Below are 16,159 nucleotides of genomic sequence, written 5' to 3' on the forward strand. Positions count from 1 at the left end.
AATATCATAAAACTTAAATGTAGCAAGTCAATCTATTCAGCCTGATCTAAGCATGTCAAAGTCTTGGGCCTAAGAGTACCAAAGAGCTGAAATCTGGAAATTTGTCTTACTAAAAAAAGCTGAACCGAGGATGGGTAGGTAGGAATCACAAATGAACTTGTCTCACCCACGCCTATCGGAAGGAGGCCTTCAAACCCTGGGCCAAGACTAACCGATAAAATGTAAGCTCCAGCTATAGCTGCCTTTAACACTGTAAAAGCCAAGCTGCCAAAGCACTCTCAGGAAAAACGCAGTAAATCACCTAATTTACTCAAAAGAACTTAAATGTTTTAACCAGTCTGCCATCAAAAGAGATCAAGAAGAGGGCCAATGGGATTTGGGCTGCAATGTGAGCTGTCTTTAAAATGCAATTGTTCTAATCATTTTCTACAGATGCAGCCTCACAAGGGGCTGCTGTCACAGGGCCCATTTACGACTTGTTATGGTGTCTCTATTGTTTACCAGCGTCATTGCTGAAAAAAGGCGACAGCTGGGACAGAAAGCTGCTACTCAACGAACAATATAATCCCGTGAAAGTAATCAACAAATTTAAGGGTGTTAATTAACTTTACACTTTATCATGTTCAATTAGTTGTCCTTTCTAGAAAAGATTGCCGTGCACAATCAGTTTAGAGCGTGCCATGTTTGATTTGTAAGTGATCACTGTTTCTGTTTCAGAGCCCATGTCAGATGTTCTCCTGGGTTTTGGTGACACAGATGAATGGCTCTGCACATGTTAGGGGTGATCTGGTTTAACATAAGCCAGCATAACATAACCCCTTGTTAACATTACTTCTGGTATAATCCAAGCTGGAAGCGAGAAAGCAAAAATATTCACAGCACTTATTCTGGAGTCTGATATACAAAGTTTGGTTAGCCTTCCCTGAGATAAACAAAGACAAATACATGGCAAAATAAGCAATTTTTCATCATTATTTTTCAAAGTAAGATTCTCTTCCAGGGGCATGTTGGTATCATTTCCTCCCAGCAAGCTCTGGAAGCTCTGCCACATTATGCACAAAGCACTGCTGTGTCCTCGGGCTTTACATAGTGCAGACAGGCTTTTCCATAGCAATTGACTAAGTGGTAGGATGGTGCTCAGCACTGGCCTGTGTGAAATTCTAGACTGTAACTATTAGATCTGGAAGCTGCATTCTGAAGTGTAGGAAATCTGCAGGGAAGTACATCCATCTATGGATGCAATCTGTTCTCGTGCCCACCTTTAATGTACCTGTTCCTACTCACTAATAGGACAAGAAGACGCTCATTATGGAGCGACAATATATTCACTATTGCATTTTAATGGCAGGTACTGCAGCTATTCCGAATTGATAAATATAGCACATATCAAAATATTTCAAAGCCTCTGAAGAAGTGAACAAAACCTAAATCTGAGGTCTGGCAAGAAGTGTCCATTTTTATGAAAATAAAAACAATGGTCATGCGCCCGGCTCTTAACAACAAAAGCTATCTATGAAGGATTTTAAACAGCCACAAGCTGTCCCTTGCTGCTTTATACTACTTCTTGCATAATGTACAAATTAAATGCATATAAATAGCCACAGATAGTTAGCTGGTTATGGCATTCACAAGGACAAAGCCAAACTTTTTTAAAACAGAAAAGTTGTTAACCCTGAAAGCTAATAATGTCCTAAGTTAAATATTAAAGAAGGAAATTATAGGCTATATCTGAAACAGCTGAAACCACAATACACAGCAGCCGAAAACATTTGTTTTCTGCAGAAGATCTGCAGGGAGAAGAGAAGCGGTCGATAGATCCTTAAATTGGAAGCAATAGCCGTTCTTCTATCCCAAGTTGGCAGCTGCTACATTTGCAGACCTGGTTCATTATTTACCCATAATGACCATCAAGCCGCAGTCAAAGTCAGATCACAACAACTGTCAGCAGCTCTTTTAATTAGCCTTGTTTGAATTCAGATAAATATCACAATAGCCCTGCCTATGCTGAAAGAGCAACAGAACATTCTGTGTGGTGCAAGCACAGCCTAAGGAGAACCAGGGTGCTATAGAGAGCCAGAAAAATGCAAGTGGGGTTTAGCTGGTGGGCAGTCAAAGCATAGCATGGTTTACCCTCATTTTGTAAGTCACTTGGAGAACAATTCCCTGACATATGCCCACACTGAGACGGTGCTCAGTGCTGAACTGCAATGAAACTCCAGGCTCCTGGGAGCCACATGTCCCGTTTACAGAGAACCAGACAATCCCTTTGCAGAATATTCAGTTTTGAAGCTCTGTCTTTGGGCACAGAGTGGCAGAGCATATTATAATACTGTAAAAACAAAAACTCAGTGTGTAACTACTATATATTTCAGCTTTAAAAATAACTGATAAACAAAATAAGTCTATTATTAAGTAGCTTTGAACTTCAGTGCACTTTTATTTTACCCTTTAAAAACATCTAGCAACTTACCCTCTATGATAGGAACTGGCTATTTTCCTACACATTTCATAGTCTTCTCATCAGCATTAATAATCAAAGTTTAAAATGCTAATAATCTAAGTCTGGTAATCCGATTACTGCCATATTCCACATCAGCCTGGACCCCACCACCCCATCTTGCTACAAAAGAAAATGTGATAATTATTTCCCCCTACTTTGTCGAGAACATGTTGTAACTTTAAAGGACAGGAGAGAGTAGAGTGACAGCGGACAAGTGAGGATGACCCTGGAGGTGTAAGCGAAGGGCAAGACGACCTAACAGCAATGGAGTGAAGAGACCACAAGAAATGAGGGGACTGCTGAGCAAATCCCGCTCCTCCTGGCTAGCCAGGAGCCCGTCTCTGAGCCCCATTTGGAACTCCAGATTTCCAGGGGGAAGAAAGGACAATGAAAAGAAGCAGCTGCTTGTCATGAGATGCTGAGGCTCTGTCCGTTCCTGTTATCCTGCTAACTCCTCAGCCACCATGTCTCATTCTGTAACCATTTCTAATGATACAGGCAGCTGCAAGGAAGGAGAGCTAACCATATTTGCATGAGTGTAAAGGACACATTACTAGTTACAGTTTGCACCCACCAGGCAATCTCTTTATTGTAGTAAACTCCAAATACTAAAACTTTAGAGCAAATACATTTGCAGCATGCAGCAAGCCCATGTATAGGAAATAGGCAACTATTTACTTGAGTGCTGATAACTGTTAAGTGAAGAGAACTCTCCATCTGGTTTTGTGAGAATTACAGCAGTTCTATTTCTTGTCTTGCTTTCTTTAAAGTGGAGCCAGATGTAACAACCTGCCATGGAAAATGCTTTCATCCTTTAATACCTCCTGATGGCTACACACAACGTGCTTCTTATTGGCCCTCGCAGGCACATGTCAGCATGTCCTAATGCTCACACTGCATCTTCTCATCTAGTCACACCCCAGAGTGGTTCTTCTTCAGGCACAGCCATGCACATGTCCTAGGAGCTGGAGCAGCCTCATTAAGATTGGCACCTCAGATCACCAGTCCTTCAGGACCCAGGTGACAACCTACAGAGAATTCACAGTTGGGTTTTGTTTCTGACTGGTATAGTTTTCCATCCTCCTCCTTCTGATAACAAATCCAAAAAGCATGAACAGAGGACCCCATCTACATGACAACACAACCAAAAGAATTCTGCAGCAAGGAGGAAGGGCCAGAAACAGCACCAGGACTGAAACCTGGTTTCTTTCAACTTGAGAGCTACCCCAGAGACTCCTAACATGAATCCCCCCAATTGAAAAAGTTCCTTAAAGGTTTTGTAGCCAAATGCATGTTATGTTAAACTGAGAGTTGCATAAGCTTATAGTAATATGCAAATATGTAGCTTAAATTTTTCTACAGGCCGAGACCCTTTTCAACTTATTATATTTTCAAAACATTCTTACTGTTAAAGCTGGAGAGATGGCTGAACCATTAAGAGTGCTTTGCTCTTGCAGAAATCCTAGGTCTGCTTCCCAGCACCCACTTGGTGGCTTATAACCCTCTGTAACTCCAGTTCCAGGGCATCCAATGCATTCTTTTTTCTCTGCAGGATCTAGGCATGCATATGGTCCATATACATGCAGGCAGGCAAAAATGTATAAAATAAAATTTAAAAAACATCTAAAAATACATTTTAAAATTTGCCTGCATATATGTCTGTGCACCATGTGTGTGACTGCTGAGGCCAGAAAAGGGCATCAGATTCCCCTGGAACTGGAGTTAGATATAGACGGTGTGAGCCACTGTATGAGTCTGGGAACTGAACCTGGGTCCTCTGCAAGAGCAGGAGTGCTCTAATCACTGAGAAATCTTTTCAGTCTTTCCATTTCTTACTAAATTTTCTTTTCAAGGTAACTCAAAATTTGTCTTCTTTGGGGGATGTTTATGAAATGATATGTTAGAGTCACATGACTTCACATTCCCCTATTTAGCCACTAATTTCTGTCTAGTCTCATGTGAAATTTCCTTTTTAGTTAGTATTTTCTCAGCAAGTAATTTTCTCCTTGGCAAGGTTGCAGCTGCTCTCTCTGGGCTTGTTTCTAATGGAGTACTTTTTGTTCAATCCCCACTCCTTATTCCTACCCTCACCATGGATACTCAACTGACCCTCTATGTGATTTTACCATTGCCCTGGGAGCCTTGCAAGCTTCTAGTTAAGGATCAGTTCTTACTGTGTTGAAGCTCCTGCCTTGTAAGGATGCTGCAGATCAGTCAGGAAGCAAAGAGGTGCTTGGTTAGTTGGCTGGCCTTTCAACCACCATGTTTCTTTTATGACCAAGACGCTTAGTTTGCTGACAACTTCAGTCCTAGGTAATAGTCAACAGCAGACTTCAGCTCTTTTGATTAGTATTTACATAAATATTGTTCCTTTTAATTTTAATCCTTCTATATGATTTGAAAGTAGACCTCTCATAAACCACATACAGTTGGACATAGTTTGGGCTTTATTGCTGTGATAAACACCATGAGTAGCAAATTGAGGAGGAAAAGATTTATTTGACTTCTTCCCAATTATACTTCCTCACTGAGGAAAGTCAGGGCAGGAACGCCAGGAAGGAGCCTGGAGACAGGAACTGAAGCGGAGAGCATGCAGGAGTGCTGTTTTCTCTCTTGCTCTCCCCAGCTTGCTTTGCTATACTACCCAGGACCACCTGCCCAGGGGTGGCACTACCCACAGTGGGCTGGGTTCTCCCTTATCAATCATCAATCAAGAAAATGCCCCACCGACATGCCTACATGCCAATCTAATGGAGTCGTTTTTCTCAATTGAGAGTCTCTCCTCCCAGATGACTCCAATTTGTTGTCAAGCTGACAAGAAACTAAACAGCACACTGCTACTCCAGAGGGCCTGGGTTTGGCTCCCAGCACCCACACCATGCAGCTTAAAGTGAGCAGCCAGAACACAAGCCCCACAGAAAAAGAAAAGAAATGGAAAAGAACAGAGGATGGGTACAGGGAGGGGAAGAGCCAGGCGTGGTAGCCCAATCCTGTAATCCCAATATTTGAGAGAAGACAAGTTCAAGGCTAGCCTGAGCTACAGGGAAGAGATCTGTCAGAAAAAGGCAAAACAACAATCAATATTTAAAATAACAATTTCCATTTTTAAAGTTTTTATTTCTTAGAGTTGAGATTTTCTATCTTCTCACTTTCTGAAGCATGGTTATAATAGCTGTTTCAAAGCCGCTGCCTGATATAAAACATCTGTGCAATTCTGTAGTCGGCATCTTGTCTCTTCCCTGGGGAATTTATCAGCCTTTCCTGGTCTTTGTGTGTCATGTAACTTTTTAAGGCAACATGGACATTTGCAACATAACATGTTATGAAACCCTTAAATTTACTCAGATTCTATGAGAAACAGTCCATCTTAGATGTTGGGTGTGTGTCTCACTAGACCACCAGTCAGGTTAGAGGAGGGCTGCAATCCCAACCTCCTTTACAATCCTCTAAGTACTCTTTGCTTCTGTCTCACATGCAAATCTCCCAGAAGACAGTCTAACACCCAGGAGACAAGTCTTCGGTGCACGGTTGAGGTTCGGAGTCCTGCTATATGGCCCAGAAGCAGACCCAGAAATTCATATACAACACTGGTTTTGATGTTTCCTCTTGTGCCCCCTAATACTCCAATACCTATCCCAACCCTCCTAACCTTTGACTAGAAAGTCTTGTGTTCTGGTAACTAAGGCTGGCCCTGGGGCCAAAAGAAGGAAAAACCTACAATATAAATATAAATATAAACATAAATATAAAAATCCCTCTATCCACAGGTTCCTCTGAAGCCAAAGGAAAACTCCCCTCTCAGGTCTCCATGATCTGCTTGGCTACCAAGGCCACAGCCAACCTGAAACTCCAGAAGTAAACTAATGGAAGAGCTGTGAGAAAAGAGATAGGGAGACAGGGAAAGAGGGAGAGAGGGGGAAGGGAAGGGAGGGAGAGAGGGAAAGAGGGAGAATAGGAGAGAGAGGGAGAGAAATAATTTACTTCCCCACTTCCCTTTTCACAGGAATTCCCTTCGTGCTATTGGCTAGAACTTTCTTTTGTGGGGAGTCTTCCTTCATGGCCTATGTGGAGCCAGGGTCCGTGCTGTGGGGCTGAGGGCAGGCTGGGAGCCTGCTGCGGGGCTTTGATGTAAGTCCTGTTTCTCTTCAGTCTACCTGCTGTCCTTTCCTTTTCAGGGTCCTCAGGTAGTGGCTGCACGTCTGTCCAAGAGTTTCAGTCATATTCATTAGGAGAAAAGAGAGTGACTATGCTTACTCCATTGCACCAGACCTGGAACCTCAGCATCACCTTGGGGGAAGCTTCTGTTGGACTGTATTCTAAATTGACAGTTAACTTGGTATTGTGGCAGCAGTCTTCTGCCTTCAATTATTCTTATCAAGTTCACTACAGACACAAAAGACCACATGCACACATACATATTTATAAAATATATTTTGTTATCAGAAATGCAAAATTAAAGTCTAGTCAGTAAATCAGTGTTTACATAGGACTGGATAAGTGGCTAAGGAAAGAAGTAAGAGCAAACTTGCTGGGAGAACAGAAACTGTGTGTTAACTGAGACTGCAGCTACATAACCACATATAACTGTTCACATTCATCAGTCTCCACACTTAAAATGGCTGAATTTCATCCTATATCAATCAGCCGATGCATATGGGATAGATCCATGGGGTGAGGCAGATAGGCTCTTGCGACCAGTCTGCTGTCCCATGTAGCTGTTTTCTCTTCTTACTATGTTGTAATGTATGGGTTACTTTTCAATTACTGTGATAAAACACTATGACCAAGGCAACTGTAAACAGAATGGCTTTAATTAGGCTTATGGTTCTAGAGTCAGAGCCAGCCCCAGGTGATCTGCTTTTAACTGGGTTATACTAATATCTATCTGTAAATTCCGTAGTCCCAGATCGAGGGTGATTTTCTGCAGAGAGTATGTTCACTTGTTTTATGGTGATAGTTCATACTAACTCTACTAAGAAGCCCATACATTTATTGGTTGTTTTTCCAGTTGAGTGAATGGTTTAAATTTAAGCTCTCTGTGAATTCAGAGTTATTATAAAGTTTCTCAAACTTTGGCTAGGGTAGACAGACAGAGTTCCTAGTTGGCGTCCTTGACCAGCAGGCACATACTCTCCAGGTGACCCTTTCTCTTTGAGGGTTGGCCTCTTTGGAGGTGTTTTGGCTTCTGCTGCTACCACCACCTCCTCCCCTTCCTCCACCTCTCTTCTTCCTCTTCCTCTACCTCCTCCTCCTCTTTCTCCACTTCTTCCTCTTCCTCTTCTTCCTCTACTCCTCCTCCTCTTTCTCCACCTCCTCCTCTTCCTCCTCTTCTTAATATAAGGAGCAAGTAGTTAACTCCCTCAGTTTGTGTAAGCACATGTCTCAGTTATTGTAAGCACATGGCTTAGGTTCCCATTACCCTGTGATCTATGTCCAGCAGTAGTAGTTCCCAAAGTCCTTGGCTCCCTGAAGTAGCAACTGCTTCCAGGGCAGTTAAACTTCCTGTGTTTATCCATCATTTTGATTTCATATTACTTATCTCTGAATGTTTCCCTTCTCTCCTGAGGACTATGAACTGCATCTAAAGGCATGTTTAGGAAGTACGGTGTGGCAGCTCATACCTGTAACCCAGTACTCATGAGGAGGCGGAGGCAAGAAGACTAGGAAGTCAGGTCCGCCCCAGTTACATGAGTTCTTGTTTCAAAAATCCCCCAATCTTCAGGGTTGAGGATACAGATCACTGGTAGAACCCAAGCACAGCATGTGTGAGGCTCTGGGTTTGCCTGTATGGCCCCTTACCCATCAAATTTTATGGTGATTTGCTCTGTGCATGGCTACACTTTATGGCAACAGGGTATTTCAATATATCTAGGTAAGCTTACTTACATTCCTGTATATAATCCCCCACCCGTGATCTTGTGAGCAATCCTAATTGAATTCATCATGTCACCAAAACACCTTAGAGTATGTTTACATGTAAATGTGCATGCACGAACACACACAGAAACAAAAAAAAAAAAAATCAACTAATTGGGTAAATAAAGTCAATAGAATGATAGAGGGAACCAGATGGGGTGATGGGGGTGAATGTGATCAAAATACATTATATACATGCACAAAAATATCATAATTGGGCAAGCAAGATAGCTCAGCTGAGGAAGCCTCAATACTTGAGTTGGACCCACAGGGCAGGTGGAAATGGCTCTTACAAGTTGTTTTGCTGTGGTGCATACTCACACACACACACACACACACACACACACACAATAAATACACCTAATAAAATTATTTTTAAGTCATTAAAACTATTAGGTACATCTGATATATGCTAATAAGGTCTCTAACAAATGCATTTGGGAATCAGGGAATCTGGGTACCAGTTAAATGCACTTGCTGTGCACACCTGACAACCTGAGCTAAAACCCAAATGGAGACAGGAGAATAGAGTTGTCCGCTACCTCCATGTGCATGCCATGACACATAATTCATCCACTATAAACCACATGTGTACACACACAAGGACAGACAACATTAAATGGGTTTTGTCTGTTTTGTTTTGAGACAGGGTCTCACTGTGGAGCCCTGGCTGGCCTGGAACTCTCTATGTAAACCAGCCTGGCCTCCACCTTGGAAATCCACCTGTCTCTGATTCCCAAAGGTGTATACATTGCCCAGTTTTTATTTGAAGTCTTTAAAACTATTAGGTACAACTAATATATGCTAATAAAGATTCTAAACCGCTACTTCATTTGCAGTTTGTTGTTAAACACTGTGATTTTTGACCTAGTCTACCATACTGCTAAAAGCAGTACCATATACCGAGCTTTGTGAAGGAACAAGATGGGTTCTCTGGTATCAAAAGAAAGACTGGTTTCCCCTACTTTTATACTAGGATATTTTTTCCTTTTTGATAATAAAACAAGCTTCATCCTTACCATCAGGACAAACATCAATCTAAAACTTCACAAATGAATGCTTCTTTTATGGCCCCTACTTCAAATGAAATCAAGAAATTTCACCCAACTAGACACAGCAGTTAATCAATTAATGATGATTTTCTATGGATCAAAAAAGAAAAAAAAGATATGCTTTGAAATGCAAGATCACTTCAAGTTCATGCTCTGTTTGTGTCTGTTTTTAAAAATCTCATGTAAAAATATTTACTTTCTAGAAATCAAGTATTTACCAGATATTTTCTGTATACATACAACACACTTTTGGGTTTTTAGATTACACAAAAGTAATTAAGTCCCAATTTCGGTTCAAGTTGAATTTGTAATCCAGACCACAGTTAGCACACTAAAAAATAAGCCTCAAGGCAAAGAAAATGAATTGTCATTAAAAAAAAGTTTAGATGTTCAAAATTCAAGTAAGTGAAATGTCACACTGGGTTATAAAACTAAATGCCTGACTAAAAATATCAGACTAACATGACCATCAAAAATGATGCTGCATTGCCTGTAGTGTGCTGACGGTCTGACACGGGCAGAGAAGGAAATTCCAGGTAAAATAAACTGGCTCCTTTTTTCTATCATTCAGGAATGTACTAAAAAAATAGTTTTGGTGGCTCATGAAGCACATGGGAGGTGAAAACAGAATCACAAGTTCAAGGCCATTCTCTACTACAGAATGGCTTAAGAGGTCAGCTACATGAGATCTTGTCTCAAGAAACAGAATAGCATGGAAGAGGGGGTAGAAAATCTGCCGTTTCCTGAATAGATTCTTGGCTGGGCTGGCGTAAGAGAGCCATTTGCTCTTGGCAACAAGCACAGCTCCATGCTTACTGACAAGCATACGTCCTGCTGCTCGGCTCAACTGAAGCTGCCTGCCCTGAGATTCCTATAACAGACACGGTGAAAGGCATTCCAGGCATTCCATCAAGACTGATAGCTTGAGAAAAGAGTCACCAACTAACATATGCACATTTAAGAGGAAAAGGAATCCAAAGTAAAGAGAAAAGAGAGCAGGTGAGAGAGAAGAAAGAACGGAGCCAGTGCAAGGGAAAAGAGTGAAGCAGGAAGACACAGGAGAGGAAGGAACCCATCAACCTTCATGCTAGTCACACTAATATAACGGATATTTACACTTAAGCTTTATATTTAAGAGTGTTTGGCTCATGTAAGGTATGGAAGTATTAACAAAGCTAATTATGTTTTACAATTGGTAATTAAGATTAGAAAACAAAGCCTTTGATGTCTGCTACTCTAATGATAAGGACCAACATCTGAGAAATGTAACTGTGTATTAGCATAACCACAGCTGAAAGTACACAGAACCATTTCCAGTTACCTTGTCGTTGAATGATTAAATATGAATTCATAATTAGAAAAACCTACACATAATTTACTGGCTCCTCTGCCTGTTCTGGTTCATTAGCAGTTGATTACCAAACAGTGACCTCTAGTGGCCCATAACTTTCTAATGCTAAGAGCAAGATAGGAAGAACCCGTTTACCCTAAATAAGGCAATTACTTTTTACTATAAGGAAAAAATACTCATCTTTCCTGCTCAAAATACATTCTTTATGAGAATTAAAGTCCTCCCCAAACCTATGGCTTCTGCCCAAATGACACACATTATTCAGTAAATTATAACTAAGTATCTTTAGCTGAGTGCTTAAGATAGTTATTAAAACATCACAACTGACTGAATTCTTTACTCCAACCAAAAACTAAAGCATTAGTATAACCGTCACAGTACTATTTATTCACTGTGCACACACACAAACATGCTAAAAGCACACTTTAAAATTCAAAGATACCAGAAATTTCTGATCCACTGGGCCACAGCTCAGTGTTAGAGCAAATGAACAAACACTAACCCTGGGTTTAATCCCCAGCGTTAAAAATCCAGCTAATGTCTTAAGTTTTAGTTGAAGACTATGTCTATCACACATGTTAGCTTTCCATCTCTCCCCTTCTTCCCTGTCTCTCTTAAAGTGATCACACACCTTTAAAGGATTCTTACACTCACATCAATAGTTTAAGTAAAAATACAATTTATACATCTGTGAATGAACTGGTTTTTATTCCTGGCAACCCAAGTACATCCATTCATTAAGACAAGGTTTCAGAAAGGCTACTGACATGAAGAGATGACCTGGACTATGACACAAAAAGTGTTACATATTCTTCCATTCCCTCCTATCAGTCAAGCTATTGATTATGGTTCTCTAAAATAATGGCAAGGCTGCATCATCCTTTGATATGTGACTCAGCCTCTAATAATTCTAAGATGCAGAGAAAAGAGACATGCATATTTCCCTTACACACCCCTGCTGCAGAACACACGGGTGTGAATGCCAGTGGTTTTCCCTGATGATTTAATGTAACAACTGAATCACCATTTAATGCTATTATCAACAGTTCATGACCCACCAGCAAGAAATATCAACCTGATTAATCAAAACACTGATGACCTAAAAAACAAAAACAAAACTACCTTCCTCCCCACAGCAGAATACTATTATAAACATCTGCTGTTCCTGACTATGAAGATCTGTCAGCAAGACTGTTACACTGAGACAACACCTCGGGGCTAAGGAGCTATTTAACAGAGTGTACAGGGTTTGAAAAGAAATGGTGACATTAGTTAAGTGGGATTTTTTTCTACAACTAAAAGAAACATATTTTTGAAAGTACACATTCTCTAAGCTCAGCATATTATTTAAAGTATCTATTTTTCAACATGTATGTTTGTATTACAGTAAGATGTCATTTGATTATTAAATTCTTAAATATGTTTTAAAAATAACCAGACTTAACTCCAAAAATCTCCTTTTTCTAGACAGAGGTCAGTGTGAAGTGTTTCATTCCACCCACACTTGGAGCACACTGTCTTGCAGTTCAGCCTGTTTTTGTTTTACACAAGAGGCCACTCCTGAGAGGATGTAAATCTGAAAGTGGCACTTCAGAGGGAATCATTTAACACCATTTCCAGATCCTGCTGGGGACAGAAAAGCACAAATCCCACCACTGGTCTTCAGAAAGGAGAGTGCAGCATAAATCTGGGCAGCTGACTTTTACCCAAAGCGAAGTTCCTTATCACAATAGGTTTCTTTACCTGCAAAAATTAACTCAATTTCAGCTTCCCTATACTTGAATGAAGAGACTGAGACCCTTAAGAAAAATATCTGAGACAATGCAGAATAAGTCAAAAATTTCTACAATTGAATGGCAACGTTTTTAAAAATATAAAGCAGGTTCTTATTAGCCTGAACCTAATAAGGAAAGAAATAAATCCAGATTAAAGAGCAACCTATAAGATTTTATTATCATAAAAGATTTTTTTTTAAACAGATGAGGCATCAGAATGAAGAATCAGAAAACTAAATGCAATGCACTAACTACTGTCAGACAGGGGACGAAAGAAGACACAAAAACCCAGCTCTGCATGGGAACAAGTGGGCAATGCAAGTCTGAAGTCTCCCCAGTAACACTGGATAACCAGCGAATTCCTTGGGTATATCAGTCCTGTAGTTACACAGACCTCTTTTCAGAAAACACAGGCTTGAAGTATTTAAAATTAAAGTTTAGCCCAAAAGGGCGTCCTCCCTCCCTCCCTCCCTCCCTCATTCCCTCCCTCCCTCCCTCTCTCTCTCTCTCTCTGTGTGTGTGTGTGTGTGTGTGTGTGTACGTGCACCAAATATGGAGTGCACATAGACTAACAAAACAAACAAACAAAAAAAAAACAGAACAAATGACTAGCTAGCAGGAGCTCTACAGTGACTATTCCATAATATATTATCAACTCATAAATCATGAAATCTGTGTATAGATGAAATCTTTTGCTCATTTAGAAGGATTTCCTGAACTCCATTTTTACTGTAACTTCTAGACAAGCAAGATGTACAGGAAAAAGTTCTTACCCGAAGGTCAAGAGAATTAAGTAATTACCTCTTGATTTACACATTACTTCTGTGCAATATTGGAGTTAAATTTCCTGTTTTTAAAAATTTTTTATATACTCAGGGTGGTCTCGAACTATTGGTTCTGCTGCCTCAGTGTCTGAAATGCTGGGATTCCTGGTGTGTATCACCACATCTGGCAAACAGAAATCTCCCACAGGAAACTTTGTTGCTTTTATTAGAAGTCTAGTCTAGTCTAGTTATTTTAGCTTAGTTTAGTTTAGTTTTGTTTTTTGCCATGCTAGGGTTTGGACCCAGGAACTCCTGCACACCAGGCAAGTGCTATACATGTGAGCTACATCTTCAGCCTACTCTGAATCAAATTTCTGAAAACAGAGTCATTACTCATCAATTACCATCTTACTTTACAGATTTGTTCAGGAGTATCTATCTACCAGAGCATTACACAGAGAACACCCTCTCTGAATTCCATTTTATTAACAAATAAACGTCAACTACCCAACTACCAACTAAGAAGCTAGGTATTCTTATCATGGTGCTATTAGCTGACATAGTGATTCAGAGACAGAGTCTACAGCATACTGCTGTGCTGCTGAGTTAGAGCTCATGAAAATGCCGGCCTTCCTCTCTCCAACAGCACTGCACAATGCTCCATGTGTATGTCCTCAAGAAGTGAAGGAGCCTGACCGTATAACTACATCTCTACAAACTGGGACTTGTTGGAGACAGAAAGACTAAATTTAAATATATATGGCTATTTTTTTTTTTTACAATTCTTTTTTCATGGAACAGAAGTGTCAAGGAAACAAACATGCTTCCTGTGACTTTTTTTTGAGGGGGGAGGGGTCTTGCTATGTAGCCCAAACTAGCCTTGATTTCAAATTCCTTCTGCCTCTACCCCCAAGTGCTAGGATTATGTGTCTGGTACTACTCCTGGCTTCCTGTGATGTTAAGTAAAGAAATGCAATCCATTACAATGAGATCACAGTAGACATTTCTCAATACAAAAATGTCCATGCCTCGTGTCTTTCACAGTGGGAAACAGCTAATCCAGGTCTTCTAAGAGGCCACAGTAAGTAGAAAGGACAGAAGCTTGGGTTTGTGCAATCCAGACCATCAATGCACTGCATGAGAAAAGCTCAACTACTTAGAAAGCAGAAAAGTCAGCTCCCAGGAGCCAAAACCTGTCCTGACAACCAGAGGTGATATTCAAAACTTTCCCATGGTAATCTCTATAGTAACCAGGTAGACAGCTCTTCAAGGTAAAGAAATAATTTTTTCAGTTTCCAATTTGAGTATAGAATAGAGAAAAGACTATTAAGTATGCTTTATGCTATCTAAGGCGCATACTGTAATTTATGCCTTCTCTTTCTAGAAAGATTCACCCACTTACTTATGGGTGGGTATTGTTATAGGGATAGGCAGTACAGCAATCAGCATGAACAGAAACAAATCCTGAATTTACTAGAGCTTACATTCTAGTAGTGTGGGCCTCAATTCCAACTATGTAGCAATAGCTAGAGATTTTGATTAAACTGGGAAGACAGCAAGAGAGGTGACAATCCAAAGTAGAGGCTGATTTCAGAGATCACCGCCACCGGCTCTGTGGCAGAAGGCAGGCAGGGGAGAGGCACATAAAGGCAGGATTAGCAGACTTGGTGGAGGGATGCTTGGATTCTCTCCCTATCACGGGTATTCTCTAGTGAAAGGAGGAAGGTCACCAGCAACAGCACGAGAGGCCTGGAGACAGAAGACAGTGTGAGAACGTGCGGACACTAGAAGGAGGGAAAACTTATCCAGCAGCCCTATAATCCCACTTGAAACCAGGGAGCAGGAATTTAAAACAAAACCAAGTTGGCCAACCATTTGTCCCAATACAGCCAGTCATCCTACCACAAATAGGATGGAGCTGACTACAAGAGGGTTAGATTCAAGAGGCTCAGGATGTGGAGCTGAGGCTGTGTATTCATGTGGGATGCGGCACAGTAGGAGAGGAGCACAGGAGGAAGGCCAAGAAGAGGCTGCCTCACTTTGCTGCTTCCAATTTAGCTGTGTGACTGACTGGCTGCTTACTCTCCTAACACTCAGATTCCTTCCCTTTGAAACCATTCATTTTCCTTTACAGAAGGTAGGCTGCCTTTCTCAGCTTCATCACAGGTTAATTATCACATTTACAGTACACCTGTGTTATTGTGGTGAATATGAACACTTTGTATCAAATATATATCCTTTTCCCTGATTACTTTGTTCAGGAATGACTAACCACTATGTTCCGTGTGTCTATCAGAGATCAGGAAAATTCCATATTTGTGTATCTTTTGGAACTTCAAAGACCACAATACAAAATAGAGCATTTTTCTTTTCTCATTTGGCTTAGGATTAATATTCATATATTTCAGTGCAGAACTAGTGTGCTGATTACATAAGGCTGCCTGGGACTCTGTTGGAATTAATGTGTAAATACAATGAGTAAATACAAATGCTGCCTACAGTATAAAAACAGCTCCATGACTCTATAGAGATAAGTAAGGGAATACTATTCTACAGAGGCTATTTTTTTTTCTATTTTATAAACATAAATTTAGACTTCTGGCTTAGTGTTAGAATTTTTGTAATAACTTGCTTCTGATTACTAATTGCTTATGAAATACCAGGTACTCAGTTTTGTCCACATTATTTTAATTGAATATTTTGAATGAATCTTTGCAGTTTAGATATTTGAAAGTATAACATTTTAATCCAGGCCATTTCTCCCTCAAAATTCACTGTTTTCTAGGGTTAGCAGCTGAGCT

At 40.5% G+C, this 16,159-nt stretch overlaps 1 protein-coding gene across 3 annotated transcripts in view; it reads right to left on the minus strand.

The window, feature by feature from the left end:
- Positions 1 to 16,159, minus strand: part of Hibadh (3-hydroxyisobutyrate dehydrogenase) — a 105,464-nt gene that overhangs the window by 23,150 nt on the left and 66,155 nt on the right. The window lies entirely within an intron of this gene.

This window comes from Apodemus sylvaticus, chromosome 2 (assembly GCF_947179515.1).
Source record: "Apodemus sylvaticus chromosome 2, mApoSyl1.1, whole genome shotgun sequence".
NCBI lineage: Eukaryota > Metazoa > Chordata > Mammalia > Rodentia > Muridae > Apodemus > Apodemus sylvaticus.